We start from the raw sequence: 16,927 nt of genomic DNA, 5'->3' as shown, positions 1-16,927 counted from the left end.
GGAAAATATAAGCAATGAAATAAAACATTCATTGGATGGATTCAGTAGTAGAAGATGATCTTCTACAGATATCCTACCTTGTTGGCTCACAAAAACATTTTAAGCTTAGCTATATAGAAGTCAATAATTCACATTTTCAATTTTCAGGGTTTATATTTTTCTGTTTCTATTCAAAACACAGTAGGTTTGAAATAGCACTGGTAAGGTTATTTTCAAATATTTTTTCAATATTTTGAGGAGTCAGTGTCTAAGCAACAGATGAGCGATCAAAGCAATGAGCAAAACTGTAAGCATGTGCTGAAAACCATCCTTGGTGCTACAGAGTGGGACTAATGCTATTCATGCCAAAATGAAAGCTGTGTAAAAACTTTCTCATTATTGCAAAAAGGAGCTGCACACCAACATGTAATCTAAATGTAGTTATGAATAGCAACATCCGTGGGGCTCAGAGGAGCAAGTACAACTATTCTAGTAGCCTGAGCAGAGATGTTAATTCTCCTGCTAGGGAAACTCACTGTCTCTGAAAGAAAGTTCAACAGAAGCACCTTAAGAACGATAATTTAGGTTAAAGAGTAATTCTTCTGACTTAATTGGCAATTTTTTTTCCTCCGCAAAATCCTCTTGTGCAAGTATGTGTATATATTGTTTGGAACGAGAATGATCTTTCTAAAGTAGAAAACTTGCAAATAAAGTAAGAGTTTTATAATATGTGATATCTTTTCCATCTGGAATTTAAGAAAGTGTATTTCTTTTGCCATAAAATAAAAAGTCATTTGGGTAGCCCGAAGGGCAATGTCTTCCAAACTACAGGCTTAGCAGAAACCATTAAATTAAAGTGTTCAGGGTTTTATATTCCTCTTAAACTACAGATTCAATATTATGCATTTTAGTCTTCAATCTCCAGTCAGACTTCCTCCAAATCCACATTAATGAAATATTTGCAACAGTAACCAGTAAAGAGTAAGGCAAAGAAAAATGGTAATTTTAGAACACCTACTAGAACTACCTAATTGACTTGCAAAGTACCGTATCTGCTTATTAATATTCTAACACATAGAACCTTTTTTGGCATTTCCTAAAAGGAGTTAGATAGCTGTTTTTCATCCCTTGAAAACCGACAGCACAAAATTTTCTCTTTTCTTTAATGGCATGAGGAAACTATGTCTAAACTGATATTAATATAAAAAGAATGGTAAGTATTAGACAATTTAAGTTTTGGAAAGAAAATCAGAATGTCATTAGTTTATTTCATATCTCAACTGCAGATTAGAAGTGAAGACTGAATAAAGACAACTGCTGCTTAATCCTGATGTCTCTGCTAGATCTCTTGTGAAAACTGTGGTCATTTATTCTCTGAACCTAAGGTCACAATCTTTTTAAGCCCTATAGAATTCTGCATGTTTGCTTCACGCTTTTTATTTAACTGGCTTCTCCTTCAAAGATATTTTAAATAATATTTACCAAGGAGATTTTTACTTAATTTTGCTTTGCAGTTTAAAGTAGCAGAAAGAAGGAGGATCAGCCAAGTCATTCCAATGCCCTGAAAATGCATTTTCCCTAATTCTTCCTCAGCACATGTTTTATTTACCTCGAAAAACACTCTTCTTATTTTAAACAACTTGCCTACTTAATTTCCTGTTTGTGATCATTGACTGTAAGTAAGTAAGGTTCATTTTCTTATCTGCATCATGTAGGTAATTAAAGGAAATTGAGAATGGGTAGTGAAGCTTTTATACAACTGAGAATGAAGCTGAATGGAGGGCACTGAGGTCAGCAGAGTCCATTATATTTTTATGTGAGAGGCCGGTATGTCTGCCCTGTCCTTGTTTGCTTAGTGTAGGCTGGACAGACTACTAACTGCAAATCTGTTTCTCTGATTTGCCCAGCTGTCCTTGAATAAAGACATCTTCCATTGCAAAATGTTAAATGACAGTGATTGACAACTCTGTGATGAACTCTGCTTGCAACCCCCCGCTACTGTTTTCAGGTTGCACAAGAAAAGACAGAATAAAGAAACATCCTTTGTAATCACCTCAAATGGGCCCTGCTGTTCACTCAATATTTTTTTCATTTTAGTTTTCCTTTTCACTGTGAATCTCAATCTGTGCTGCAAAGGCTGTAGCTTCAACTATTCCACACAATATATTATATATGTGGTTTTAGTACACTGTATCTGAACACTGTTCTTACTTCCATGGGTGAGGAAACAGATCAAATTACGTATCAATCATTAATCTTCATTCTAAAGTCCAGAAACTCAATGCAAACTTCATAGTTAAACCACAAAACACTGCTCTGCATTTTTCACTTTCCCATTTCCTTCTCTTAAATCAGGAGTGTTCCAGCCCATGTGCAAATAATATGTTTACCAGTACCTACACAGTTATTCATAACCAGGAGATAACTAGGAATTTTAGCTACGGCTTCTGCAACTGTGCATTTGGTAGTCACGTCACATCTCGCCTGCATTTCTGTGATGGACTTTCCCAATAATGTCTTGTTTTGGGCATTGGAGACTGCTGCATCATTTCAAGGGTGTAGAAGTCCTCTCAGACTTACAATTCAACCTGTACGTGATGCGGGATGGTCATATAGGAGACTGTAACTTGCACTGCCAGGGAGAAATGTCACACATAGACCTGCATAAACTCAACAGTTACATTCTACAAGGCCAAAGGGCTATTCTGGTAATTGAACTCTTTTTCCTGCATAACACCAGCCACAGATTCATCTTAGAGCACTGTCTGCAACATTGTGTTCCAAATATGCAACTTACCATTTATTTGAACTATTAGAATAGTTCTAAAAGTAAACATCTCATCCTATTCTAAAATTTACCTTTTGCAGTTTTGTGGTTCTATTAGGCATTTGAGGAGTCAGACCGAACTAAAATTTAAACAAGGTACCCAACATGGTGAGTACTATGCTTCACACTGTCCATAGAATTAAAAAACCCCCAGATTTTCTTTCTACCCACAAAAAGTGTAAGTTTGGCTGGAATTACTGATTTATAGTAAGAGCTGAACTATAAACTTATACTACGTGTAAATCTTCTAAAATATTTTAAATCTCAAGTAACTACATCTTGCCACATTGCCTACAGAAAAGAAGAGGATACTTGTGGACCACAGACAGAAACAGGATCAAGGTGAGCAACTAAAGTAAACTCGAATATTTTAAGTTAAGTTCAGTCATGGGAACAGTAAAACTTATAAAGTTAATGAGTTCTAGACTTTAAAGAGCAGTTGATTAAATTGTAACAATGAGGGTCTAAAATAAACCAAAAATAGTTTCTCACATTCCAGAGCTGAACCAGTAGTCTTTTCTTTAGCAATGTTGTTACTGAAACTGCCCTAGAACTGACTGACTGCCTGTATGTTCCTTTTCTTTATATAGATACTGTGAACCCAAACACACCATATTCTCAACTTTAATAAACTGGCAATGTGCTTTGCTCTCTCTGAAGTTTCTGATGAAGAAACAAAGGAAAAGCATTCTGAGAAAATTTGCTATAAAAACTAACAGTTGTTAAGCTAAAGTATTAAAAAATCTTGCAGTAAACTAGTACTAAAAGTAACTACCAAAATAATAAAAAAGAGAAAAGATGAGGATCATTTTTAGCTAATAGAGTAATTGCAGTCTCTTTACCTGAAACTTGGTTTAAATTACATAAGCTTCTTGTAGTCTTAGTACATGCTGAAAGACTGCAAAAATCATCATTTTGGCACAAAATGAACAAATAAAAATAAGCCGCAATAAATAAATGTGGGGAGTTTTCATGGTTGTTCTGCAGTTGACACTAATAATACATTATGAAGTAAATTTTAGTTCTCTGCTACCAGAAGTCCTAAGGTATGCCAATATGCAACTTATTTTTGCAAGTGCAAACAGAATTTTTTGGGTAACTGGATAGGCATATATAAGTTCAACAATAATACTATTACATAATTGGCTTTTGTCTTGTGTGCCATTGTACAGATTGACACAGAGTATTCTATTACACCGTCCTGACCTGCCACACTGTGCTACAGTGTATAGGAAATAGCTGGAATGCAAAATTTGAAGCAGACTGTAACTCTCCTCATTTGGATGATATCTATATTATCCTTAATATATGATGGAGACATGTAGCATGGTCAAAATAGAGAAATAACAAGGACTGATAATTTGTGAGCAGCTAGGTAATGGGGTCTGTCTCATAACAGATTCACAAATTCTTTCTTTGAGGATACTTGAGCTCCTGTACTTAAAACCATTTGAAATTATTTCCATTTTTTATACATACACATATATATCTCCACTCGTGTGCTGACAAAAATCTCATTTGATCCTGCTACCTGTACCATCAGGAAAATAAAAAAATTTCTTTAAGTTCCCAAGTTAATCTTCCTTTGCTCATGCTCCTCCCAGGAGCACAAGACCATATTATCTGACACAGGAATGACACAGCCATATACTATGAAAATGATTTAAATTAACCAACATATTTATACTATATTTTATCATCACATTTTCAAATCTGAGTTTGACTTATAAGCAAAGACGTTAAATTGACACAGATTTATCCTGACAGGCAGCTAGAACACAATCAAACTTACATTTATATTCAGAAAACAAATAAATGTGAGGAAATACGTGCTTTAAAAAGAGGAAAAAGAAGAAAAGAAGACCAAATTGAATTAAAACTCGTTTTTCAGCTCATATCAAAAAGGAAAATAGATTGAGAAATGGAATTGGAGAAGTACTTGCTAGAATTACTGCTCTGAAAAGTTTAACTTTGTTAGTGATTCCATTATAAACTCCTATTTATTGGTAGCCTATAAATGTATGTGTTTTGGTCTCAGTTTTATAGGACACAATTCCAACTTCCAAAGTTTAAAGCATTTGGGTGTTTTTTTAATCTTAGCCATAAAAGGTCTAGGACAATATTCCTGTTAAAAGACAGTTATAAACATATGTTACTAGTTATAGGTTTTAAGAACAAGCATGATGCATGTTTTCAAGATTCATGTTATAGACTAAAAGGCAAAAACCCCTGTCATTTCTACCAGCTCACTCTGTTTTACCCATGTAAAAATATACTTTTAAGAGAAACTTTGCAGAAGTAGCATTTCAGATTTCCAGGGTAGCCTGGCAGGCTCTGGTAAACCACAGAGCAGACTGAAGTTTTGTAGAGATCTTAAAGATGGCGTAACATGATGCAAAAGAAGACAACAAAATTTTTCAAGCAAGATGAAAATATATTTACTACATTATACTGTAATTCAACACAGACACCATATTTATAAATAGGCTCCTAATATTCATCTACTGTATAATATCTCTCCTTGTCAACTGCATGCATATGTGGCAGTGCCATCAAATGGCACCCAGTATATTGGAGCCAACACTGCAGGGCAGCTCCTTTCCAATGGGAGCCTTCCCATTCCTTCTTTTCCAGGGTTGGTGGCTGTCAGGGAGGAATGGCAGAAAGCAAAGCCCTGTGCCAGCCGCTGAGGCCCAGAAGAGTCAAAGCCACAGCCCCTAGGCAGCAGCTGTCCCTGGCTGTGGAAAAGGGCATACCCTCACTGGGGACTCTGCCTGCCCTAACACTCCACTCCAGCTTGGGTAATAGCAAAATGATCTTGTCACTTCTCTAGTACTCCATCAGAGTATTCTCCACTCTCTACTTTTGGAAAAATGACAAGAAGAAAACAGATATGCGTAGGATTGAGAACACTGTCCAAGGAAAAAGACCGACTCAATATCTTTTTGAAACAAATAGTAACTTTTTAAATTTATTATCTAATTAGTGTTAAATGCACTTTTAGAGATAACAGATATGTGTCAAAAAAAAAAAAAAAAGAAATACAGAATTCAAATAGTAAAGTTAATCCAATTAACTAGGTAAGAGCAAAACAGTGAGGGTGGGCTACCCTGGGCTCTGTCTCCAGATTTAAGACTCATCAGAGCAGATATTGGAAATTTCCAGTTGAGCATGAGAAGTTGAAAAGACAAAGTTGTAAAACCCATCAACATGCAATTATGCAAATCTATTATGTTTTAAACATTAGTTTGTAACTATCTTTCAGGATTTAAAATGGGCACATTTCTGCAATGGGTATAGATCATAGAAACATACAAGTTAAAAGTTCTTACAATTCTTATAAAGTTATCATACTAGTGATCAGAGAAATCATATACTAATTTAATAATCATATACTGTATTCTCAGACTTTTCACTTTAAACAGACAAGTCTTTGGTTTTTGCTTTTACATAGCTGCATATGATAACACCACAAATTTTACAATTACAGAGATTATAAAAAGTACAACCTAAGGCCATGAAACAGTTGAGTGATCACTTAAAAACACCCTGAAGGGTTTAGATTTCACAAGTTCACTTCTTACTTAAAACATCCAAACTACAAACTACTGATGACATTCCTGATGACCAGAGGTCAGGAGTCTAAAAGACCTTTGCCACTGAGCACAGAGCAATAGGAGGTCAGCAATATTAGCTACCAGTAGCAGAGAGTGACCTGGCAGATCTGGGAACTTCTAAAGTACCAAGTTAAATTACAGACTTCTGCTTCAGCATGGAGGTGATAAAAAGAATATAGAAGCATGCTGGCACACGGGAGAGGGAGGATTATATAAAATAACAATAATTTGACATGGGAAACAAGTTCTTAGGAGTTCTGTACTAACTTGAAAGTTGATTTTCCCTGTCTTTTCTAGTTTCCAAAGCATATTAGAGAAGCTGAGTTTCAGTGTAGGGGAAGATACAGTAATAGATAATACAATTGTTGCAATTATTTTACCAAATGTTAAATAATATATTTAGAGAACTGTTCTGTTTCAGGATAATTTCTTTTTTAAGATGCATACTTTACTAAGTCCTAACTCTCACAATCCATATTTCATAAAGGTTATGATCATAACCATAACTCGGTGCTACTTTTTTTGGCCAGTCCTAATAAAACCTGTTCTAAAAATACATTTTCCCCTGAATGTACAGGTACCTTCATAGTATTAAGCCTGTACAACTTTCATAGATATGGCTTTAGTTCCCTCTCAGGTTTCTAAGTTATTCACCTAGAATAAGTTACTTTGACCACAGCAAAGAAATATAAATGGAATGTTATAAATTCCATTTATAAAGTGAGTTATCGTAATGTGAGAGAATTGTTCCATTTTATTGTTGTAAATGGTATATTTGAGTTTTTGCCTCTCCAACAGGTCTGACTTTTCTGATTACTTCTCGTGAGAATGCTTTGAACCAGCACATTCTGCATGTGTTATCATCAGTCCATTTATTTTTAATCTTAAAACCTAGATAGGGCAGTGACCCACAACTTACTTTCCCTGTAATCTCAAGTCATATTATAGGAAAGATTTAAAACTGACCGGTTCTGGCTGTACTGAAACTGATTATATTGCACTAATACAGAAAAGCTTTTCAGTGCTTCAACTCAGTAATGTGCTAACACAAAACTGGGAAAACCTCTCCGAGTATACATTCAAAAGTCTGATTGTCATGAGAAATCTACTTCAGTTCCATTTGGACGTCTGTCCACATTTTAAAACTGAGCTTGGCTGAATTAGCTGGCCCAACTACTGATTGAGATGATGATAGCAATAAAAATTGTAATAGCAAATCCTGGCACAGAGCTTTCCTGGGAAAGCGATCAGTCATTTTCCGTCTTTGGCTTTGATCCTCCATTGGGATCTTCCAGTGCAGAGCCCAGACCCAGGGAAGAAGTTAACAGATCTCTGCATTAAGTTAATGCTACTCTGCATGGAGACAGGAGTGCTACTAATTTTTTTATGTGAAATGGGGCCCATATATACTGTATATGTTAATGGCAAGCTGTAAAAGCTCTGTGTGTTGAAAACTGGATTTCAAATTTGCTGACCTATGGTAGCTCCCCTAGTGGGGAGCCGCAAATGCACACTGCTGCATTTTTGTACTGGATTAAATTCCGGATCTAGACTACTATGTGACCAGAGACAAAAGGGAATAAAAAGTTCACAGGCGTGAATACCTGTCAACATGTGGTGAAATGAGTAGCAGCCTCTGTTCAAGAGAGGCTCAAGGCCAGAATAACAGAAGAACAATACAAACTGGCAGAAATATATGGGAAACTTGGAAGGTGCCTACATGAACAATGTCTTTTCAGCAAGCCAGTGCTACTGGTCTGACTCTGATCACTTTTAAATGGAAATAGTTTAATATTATAATAAAAAAACACAAGTCTAAGAGGAAATGACAGCTGCTGCAAGTAAATTTCAATAAGGGTAGTTCCCTGCTGATAAAAACTGGCACATCTCCACTCATTTCAGTGTAGCTATGTGGATTAACATTGCTTGAAAATCTGACTAAATGTTTTGAAGAACTTAAGTGCTACAAGGAAATACAGAGATGGAAAACACTGGTAATTACAAGGGTGAGAAAGACGGGTAATCACCGAGGAGGCAAAAAAGTCAGTAAAAAAAATATTTTGAAGTCTATTAAACAAATAGAAAATCTGTGAGCATTTTGGGGTGCTTGATTTGAGGAAGTTCTATCAACATTTCTGTCATGAATGACCACAGGTCTGATACAAAGAATTACATGGCAAAAACACCCTTGTACCACACTTGACCTTAACAGAACATGCTGTTACTGGAATGGGACATACCATATATTCCTAGCGCAGTGATAATTTTTCTTGGTGATGTTCACTGCACACAAATTTTTGAGAATATTGTAAACTCAGTTTTCCTACACAGACTTATACTAGGTCTTTCTGACCTGTAAATAAAGGCATTAATCTAAAGTGAACTGTAAGAGCTGTATTAAAAAAAAAAAAAACAAAACAGAAAGATAACTGATGATTAAGAGACTTGCAGAAATTTTGCCTCTGGTGTAAAGTTTTAAGAACTTCTTTTAAAAGACAAAGAAAACTGAGATTTTCAGGACCAGATGTCTAGGAAGATCCCATTTGGATTTGAGCTACTTAAATTTGCAATCATGTATTTATACATCTAACAGAGCTTCTGTTTCCCCTAGAATCTGAAAATTAACTAGCTTTGTAGCATCTTCCTTGATCTGCCACCCGTGCCCTGAGGATTAGAGACTCCACCTGAGCTTGTTTTACAAGCATAACAGAAAAAATTAATCTCTGCTGGCAGCGATCCCACTGGGATACTGATGAATAATGATATCCCTCTCTTGCTGCCCTCTCAGTCCACTAGAAAAGCCACTCTAACCCAGCAACGTGGAAACCGCTGAAACCATTCCAGCTGTGGATTAGCAGGCAGTCAAGCATCCATCTGTTCTGTGTGAATCAAGAGAAAGCAAACACGCATTCTTATAGCTAAAGAAGTATTAAAAATTAGCATCTTATATGACTACATATAGTAAATATTAAGACAATTATATACAAAGGAAAAAATTATCTATTATCTATACCTCATATTGTTTACCATTGCTTATTACCTTGAGCAAATGATAAAACAGTTGAAATTCCTCTCCTTAACCTACAAAATACTGTGCATTCAATGATTTAATATGCTTAAGATAAAATTTTTTAATACTGTATGCATCAGTTGTACCTAAAAAATATTTTGTCAAGAGACAAGCATGGACACACATTATAAGAGAACATGGTAACATTCCTTCACCTTGCTAGGAGAAACATTTAAGAGGCCTGTTGTGAGACAAATTTTAGCTATTTTCTCACCCTATAATGTGAAAGGTTGAACTTGAGATAGTTTCTCTTTCTTAAAATTAGTAGTTTGACTAATCCCTGCTGGCTTGCTAGTATTTTCCACTGGAAGACAGAAATGGAAGGCAGTGGAAGCTGGCATGTGGGCAACCCAATCAAACTGGTGATGTCTGATTTGACTCTTCCATGGGAAATAGGACAATGACCTACTAAAAATTAAGGAAAGCTGTATTTGAGTATTACCGCAGGCAAAAATACTTTAAAAAGTGCATAATTTGACTGTTTTCTGATACATCAATTCCAATATTTTTATTGATGCCTGGATCACATTTATTAAGCTGCAGAGGCTTAGTATCTGCAACTGTTTGTTCTCTAAAAGCAACCCTCCCATGGTACACCAAATTTCCAATTTCAAAATACTAAGAAAAGTTTAGACCTTTTAGTAGCAAAAATCCCTCTGCAATTTCTTCTAACATTAAAGGTAGCAAACCTAAGTAATTATTAAATAAACATCTTGTAAATATTAGGCAAATAATAGAAGAGGCAGATTTCTTATATGTTCATCTTGTTATGTTATGATGAACATAACATAACATCAACATTTAAAATAAAATTCTATTTCTGAAACTAGACAGGTCCCATAAGGAAAAAAAAAGAAAATGAGACAAAGAAAGAATCTAAATGTAAATAGGCAAATACAAGTGTCAGATACTTCATTAAGGACTGATCAGTAATCCTCTTATGTCCTTTTTTTTAAAGTACTATGCTAAAGGAACAATATATGCTGGATACCAATCTTGTATGATGTAATTATTTCAGCCAAACCAATCCTTATCCTGAAGTTTTTGTTCCAATCAGAGAACAAGCAACAATATGTCATCTTCTTTCTTAACAGTTTTATAAGCAATAACTTCTCTGCCAACAGACAAAAACATTTTTGTGCCTTTAAACAGCAGTCTGTATGGCCCAGTTGGTGTCACTCCATTCTGTAAAAACAAATTCATCAGCTATATGATTGTTAACTGTTATAATTTATTGTACAAATGTATAATTCTACCAAAAGCAAAGGCTTTCCCTAGAAGGCAGTGAAGACAAAAGAACTGCAGGCTGCAGAAGGCCTAAATTTGCTTATCGTGCTTTATTTACAGATTGAGAGGAAGAAAGTAAGGCAGAACTTGAACTGACTTGCTAAAAGCACACTGAACTTATAACACTGCCTTCTGGAGTACTTGGGGCACAAGAACATACAGCCATTTACCAAAGTAGTATTGCAAATTATAAAATGTTCAGCTTCACCTTAATAAAGATGCTGTTCAGAACTGCAGTTTTGTTTCAACAAATGCAAACATTATTTCAACAAATATATTTTATTTTTGAAAATCAAGGCATATGACAAGACTGCTGAAAAGAAAGCCACTTCATTTTCCATACGAATACTTTCCAAAAGATGGCTGCATGTACACGATTATGCATAATTCGAAATCTTGCATGATGAAGGCTACAATTCTAACTGCCAACTGATAAGTAAAGGGTGTTTGTGCTAAAACAAACAAATGTTCCATTGCTGAATTGCCTTCAGGTTTGAGCAGTCAGCTAAACCAAGCTTGCTATCAACGAACTTGCTTCTACTGTACGTACCAAGGACAAACACTGATTTGCCACCGATGGCAGCCAACATTCATGTTTTTAAGTACAAGACCAGGACAGTACTTCTGTCTGCCCTAGCATATACAACTGTAACAACTCCTGGCTCATCAAAATAGTTTCCATTGGTATGCATGGGTCTTTTGTTGCTATAACTGCACCTATAGCTCCTGTTAAAGGAATTTATTTCCTCATTTTTCTGACAGAAACAGTTACTAAAGCAGCTGTTTGAACTGGGCATATAGCCTGAGGCTACTGCCTTCCACCATTGCAGCTATATACACTTTCAGAAGCTTTTCCCTTGGACAATGCACTGCAATCAAAACAAATAAAAAACCCTAAACAAATACCTTTATTATATCTAAGATAACAGTTTTTGTTTTATGGCCTTCCTCATGGGAAATATATGTCAAAAAGCTTTAACTACAACTTTAAAATGGGTTTTAACTTTCCTGAATATCGATTCAGGTTTGTTTTTTTTTTTTTTTAAACTGGCACATAATGACAGAAATAGAGTAAGAAGACTGGACAAGAAAAAAAGGAGATCTGTTAATCAGAGGTTAGAAAGTCATGCATATTGGAGATGGGAGAGTTTTATATTTTCTGGTTTTGACTGTAATTCTTTCTTATTGATGCCATAAAAATGGAAGACTTATGCCATGTTCAGTTAGCTGTCAGTGGTGGGCATTGTTAGCCTGATTTACCAATGGACTGTGTTTTTCTGGAAAGGCAGGCAGCATATGATGCTTTCAAACTAAAAATCAAACAATCTTTTGGAAAAAGAAAAATAGGAAACAGCTGTGTCATGATGTTAGAAAAAAATTAGTATATCCAATTACTACCGTAACATTAAAAACTGCTCCATCTACTGGGACTAGAGAAAAATCAAGACTAATTGAGTCTGTGAGTATTCATATAAGCACTTTTTCTGCTACGTACAAGATATTTTTGAATATCAAATTTGTATGCTATTAAAATTGACTATAACATTTTGTTTTATTTTCATGAACCCAAACACTATTTTCAAATTTAAACTATTTTATTAAACACGCTGTGATATCATCTGGATGTTTCAAGTGGGAACTGAAGCACAAATGTTTTAAAATATTAAAATCCAGAGAATACAGAATGCATAAAAATTAAGTAAATGATCCTGGGAATGCCTATGTTTAGGATGAAATTTATGCATTGAACAGTCCTTGGTATGGATTTATTGCAAAGAAAAGATTTAATGGTAAGAGGTAACAGTTTTCTTCTATTACAAGGGGTCACTAAAATATGCATAATGGCTGAGGCCTCTTTCTATTTGCAAAGTGTCCACAGCAGTCATGTTCATATTGTTGAGAGAGTACGATAGATGTGAAATCAAATATGGAAGTTCTTTAAAGGTTAGCATGTAACGTAATTGATTTTCATCTGACATAAATTTTACATTATAAAGTATTTCTATTCTTGACACTGAAATGTCATATTCAAAAAGAGTAACGTAATGAATATAGTCTTGCTGTGCTTTTATGCCTTGAAGAAACTCATAGTAGCACCTTTATTTTCTTCTAAATTAAACACAAATGTAATTTTAAAGTAGAAAATTACCGACTTAGGAAAAACAATCTGATTTTTTTCTGCAATTACTATAGAACAGAAACCCAGTTTTATATAATATCTTAAAATATCCTAAAAGCAATGTTTTTTGCTGTGGCTTGCAGGAAAATGTTACAAAAACCAGATTTGCTTCTTCTTGAACAGTAATTTTGTAATTTATTAATTTGCCCTTCCCTGGTGCCTAACTGGGGACTGTTGAAAAGATGGTTTATCACTGAGTCAGAAACCTTTGTGGCCCCTTAACGGGAGACCAAACCAGCAATAAAATCGTGATATGGAAATAAAATTATTTTAGACTGAGAGTGTAAATATTCACAAAGACTCACATATTTCCCTGCTTAGTGCCAATGATGATGAACAGAAAATAAAGCCACAGGTTAATAGAGTTATCTAGAATCTCATTGTACAAATATCTAATGGGCAATGAAAGACAGATAAGGCATTAATAACTTTACTCTTTTGTTATCTATTATCTGGGATGGAGAGTGCCTGTTTTATGAACTTCCTCCTTATACCTTCCAAATCTGTGTCTCCAGCAATGACAGATTTTCTGCTGAGTTCCAAATTACTTAGTTTAATACAAGCCAGTGTGACCATATCAGTTTTCAGAAAGAAATATAGGGAAGAGGTATGTGGATAAAAAACTTTCAAGTCCATGTTTACATCACAGAAAGACAGACATGTATGCCCCGCTATAACACAAATACCATGTTGTTCCGTCTCTAAGCTCCCTGAAAGCTTTTAACAAAAGAAACCTATCTCTTACCAGTTTACATGAAAGACAGCAGTAGACACATGAAAACCAACTAGTTTTCTTTTGTAGGTCAAATTAAAAAAAACAGAAATCAGGGACAACATGCAGATAAAACAAGGGATGAAAGACGGTAATAATGTTCTCTTCTTTACTGTCTGGTAGGGACAGGCTTGACAAATTATTTGCTCTGTAAATAGAAATATTAACCAGATAACAAGGTAAGTATACTAACAAGTCACCAAAAATCACAAAACTAGTGGATCTAGCCATCACAATCCTGATCAATCAGCAAGACAGACTTTTTTCGTCAAGATACAACTAATCTCTATTTGATTTTAAAAACATTTGTGCAGAAAAAGACAAGAATCACCCCAAAGTATCTCTTTGTTTTTTATCTAGATCTCTGTTTTAATCTCTGCACCTAACTTTCAGAATAAAAGAAAACAGTCTTTAGGTACCTCAGGGAAATCCAGCCTGTCAGTAATAATTCATGAACACTTTCTCATCAATAATACTTAATGCAAGAAGCACCATAACTCAACAGTGATTAAGCTCATTTGGATTGCTACTGTCTGAGCACGGTTAGAAAAGTTTTAAAGAAAGCTCTATGGAAAATCATCAAACATTTTCTCTCAGAAAAAAAATACACATCCACTAGCACAAGTCAGTGACAAAAGTAACTGAATCCAAGAGGAGCAGGGAAAGCGTGAGGGGATTGTAACCCACCTATTTGAATCACTTATTACTGTATACTTCCAACATGACTGTGGGGCTGTTCTTACTTGCCATGTTCCTGTTCATTTTATGAATACCTCAACCCGTACAGCATACTGGAAAAAAATATATTTGATCTTGCAAAATGCTGGCAGATGATCAAATGAAAAGATAAAATAAAGACAGAGAAAAGAACAGGCACCACAGAAGATTACAAGTAGCCTTTACTAAGTGGAAACAAATCTTGCTATTGAATGACTTTTTTGAGAGATCCACCAACAGTAGAAACAGGATGACTCAAAACTACTTTTTCAGGTGAGTTGTAAAGATTCCTTGACAATTCACTGGTGAACAATCCTTATGTTTGAACACTTCCATTAGCATGGAAAAGTATCAATCTGAAACTCAAAATCCCTTAATCAAACTCAGATTTCAACCCCTTAACCCAATCCTAAATTTCTGAATTCTTGAAGGCAATCTTGTTTTTTCCTCGTTTTGTTTTAAACAAACTTTTGCTCCTTTTCAAGTTCCATATATATTTGGTCATTATCCCATTTCAAACCCAAAAAATCATGATTTTCTTTGTTAAAATTGTTCACTTCTGCCTTCCTTATATATATCAGATAACTTGTAAATGTCTAAAGGTTTGCAAGATTATGAAAAATGCCAGCAAATAATAAGTGTTGCATTTACAAAATCCTGCAACTGCATGAGAAATGCTCCAATGGTTATTTTTAAAAAACACAGTCCAAAATTCAAAACTTTAAAACTGAGTGATCAGAAAAATAATCACAATTATAATTATGTTTTGTAATGATAACAGACCTTTTTGTACTAGAGCTACAGCTTTCAGTTCCAGCATCATTAAGAGATTCTTCAAATTACTTTTTAAACATCCTTTTCCCTCAGGATTTTCACTTATACCTAATTAGACTACTTACCCCATGCCATGTAATTCCCTATTGCCAAAACTGCTAAATGCTTCAATAAGAAGGAGGAGGGCAATAGTGGAGTGAGGCAGATGTAATGTCATTGGTTAACAATAGAGGTGTGAAGCAACTGCTGTAATTATAAAACTCATTAATTCACAGTGTTTAGGGGGAAAAAAAAATCCTTGGCAATAACTGTTGAAATGGCAACTCTTTTCAACACTACATCAGACTGAAAAAAATCCTTTCAATTTACACCTTCAACAAGACAGAACAGTAGTTCCACTGGTAATTATGAAAATCAACATCCCCATGAAAAGTAAGCAAACACTGCCAGCTCTAATGGCATCCAGCATTCATATATCCTTTTCATCTTTTAAATTGACATGTGGCACATTTTGACCCCTAAGCAATTTTATTTTTAGTCTCATTCCTCTTAGGATTGTAAATGGACAGCTTCAAACACTATATTTCTAGGGAAAAAAAATTAAAAAGAATTAAAGCAAGCTTAATAAATTTAAAATTTTACAATCTCTGCCTAATAGTAGGGTCCTAGGTTTCACCTACCACAGAAATATTTGCCATTTACTTTTGCACTTCCTGAATGCAAGCAGTTCAGATACATGAGGACTTAAGACATGGAACACTAGGTTCTGCTTCCATCATTCCTCTTCCATATACTGCTCACTAGCTTAGGCAGTGTTACATAATGCCATCTCTGCTAATGCCGTTCTCAAACTTTCCCTGCCCAATTTTATCAGAAAAAAAAATCCTGACATTTCTAGGTGGAGAAACTTTTCTCTAGAGAGAAAAGATTTTAATGACAGCTGGAGTAAAGCTCTCATCTCGAATACTCAATATTGTATTATTTAACTTCTGTTCACATGTGGACATTTCTTCCTAAAATTTCAGTTATTTTACATACAGGACATATAGGAGTTGTGGATGATTATCATTTTGAATTCAGATGAGTACACTGAATTTCATTTAATATAATTGCAATGTTTTCTGACAAGAGAACTACTGATACTGCAGGGTCAGTGATAGCAATTCTCCTATTTAGGCTGTCTAACACTTTCCATTATAAAATATTACTGTGGCCTTTATTTCTGAGCTGTAACTCTGAATGTTTCCAGCAAGTAATTTTAAATTTATCAGAAAGAAAAGTCTCTGTATTAGAAAAGTGGTTTTCCCAGTGTCATAAAATGCTGATCAGGTTTTGTTGAGTTGCAAACTGTTGAATAGCACTGTTTTAACTTTTCTTCTTGTATTTCTCCTAAGAGAGTTTTTGGTAGCATGTCAAAACAATAATGAATATAAAAGTTATATACATAAATACTGCAAGATGGGACTCTAAATTTTGAAGTTAACACTTGGAAGTCAGAATATTAGAGATTTTGGGCCACTTGTATAATGTATATAATGTAACAGAGACTATAATCATAAGTGGGCAAAAATAAATTTTCCTGAATAATATTCAGGCACTTCTTGTTTTCAAGTACATGTGTACAAGTAGAGTTACAGCATTTTGAAAAAGGAGATTTTGTAGATATAACTACTTAAGTACTTAAAAAGGAAAACAGAGTAAACCC

General features: G+C 34.8%; 1 protein-coding gene across 2 annotated transcripts in view; it reads right to left on the bottom strand.

The window, feature by feature from the left end:
* Positions 1-16,927, bottom strand: part of ASCC3 (activating signal cointegrator 1 complex subunit 3) — a 262,911-nt gene that overhangs the window by 22,116 nt on the left and 223,868 nt on the right. The window lies entirely within an intron of this gene.

This window comes from Pseudopipra pipra, chromosome 3 (genome assembly GCF_036250125.1).
Source record: "Pseudopipra pipra isolate bDixPip1 chromosome 3, bDixPip1.hap1, whole genome shotgun sequence".
Classification (NCBI taxonomy): domain Eukaryota; kingdom Metazoa; phylum Chordata; class Aves; order Passeriformes; family Pipridae; genus Pseudopipra; species Pseudopipra pipra.
This window is presented reverse-complemented; position numbering and strand designations above follow the sequence as displayed.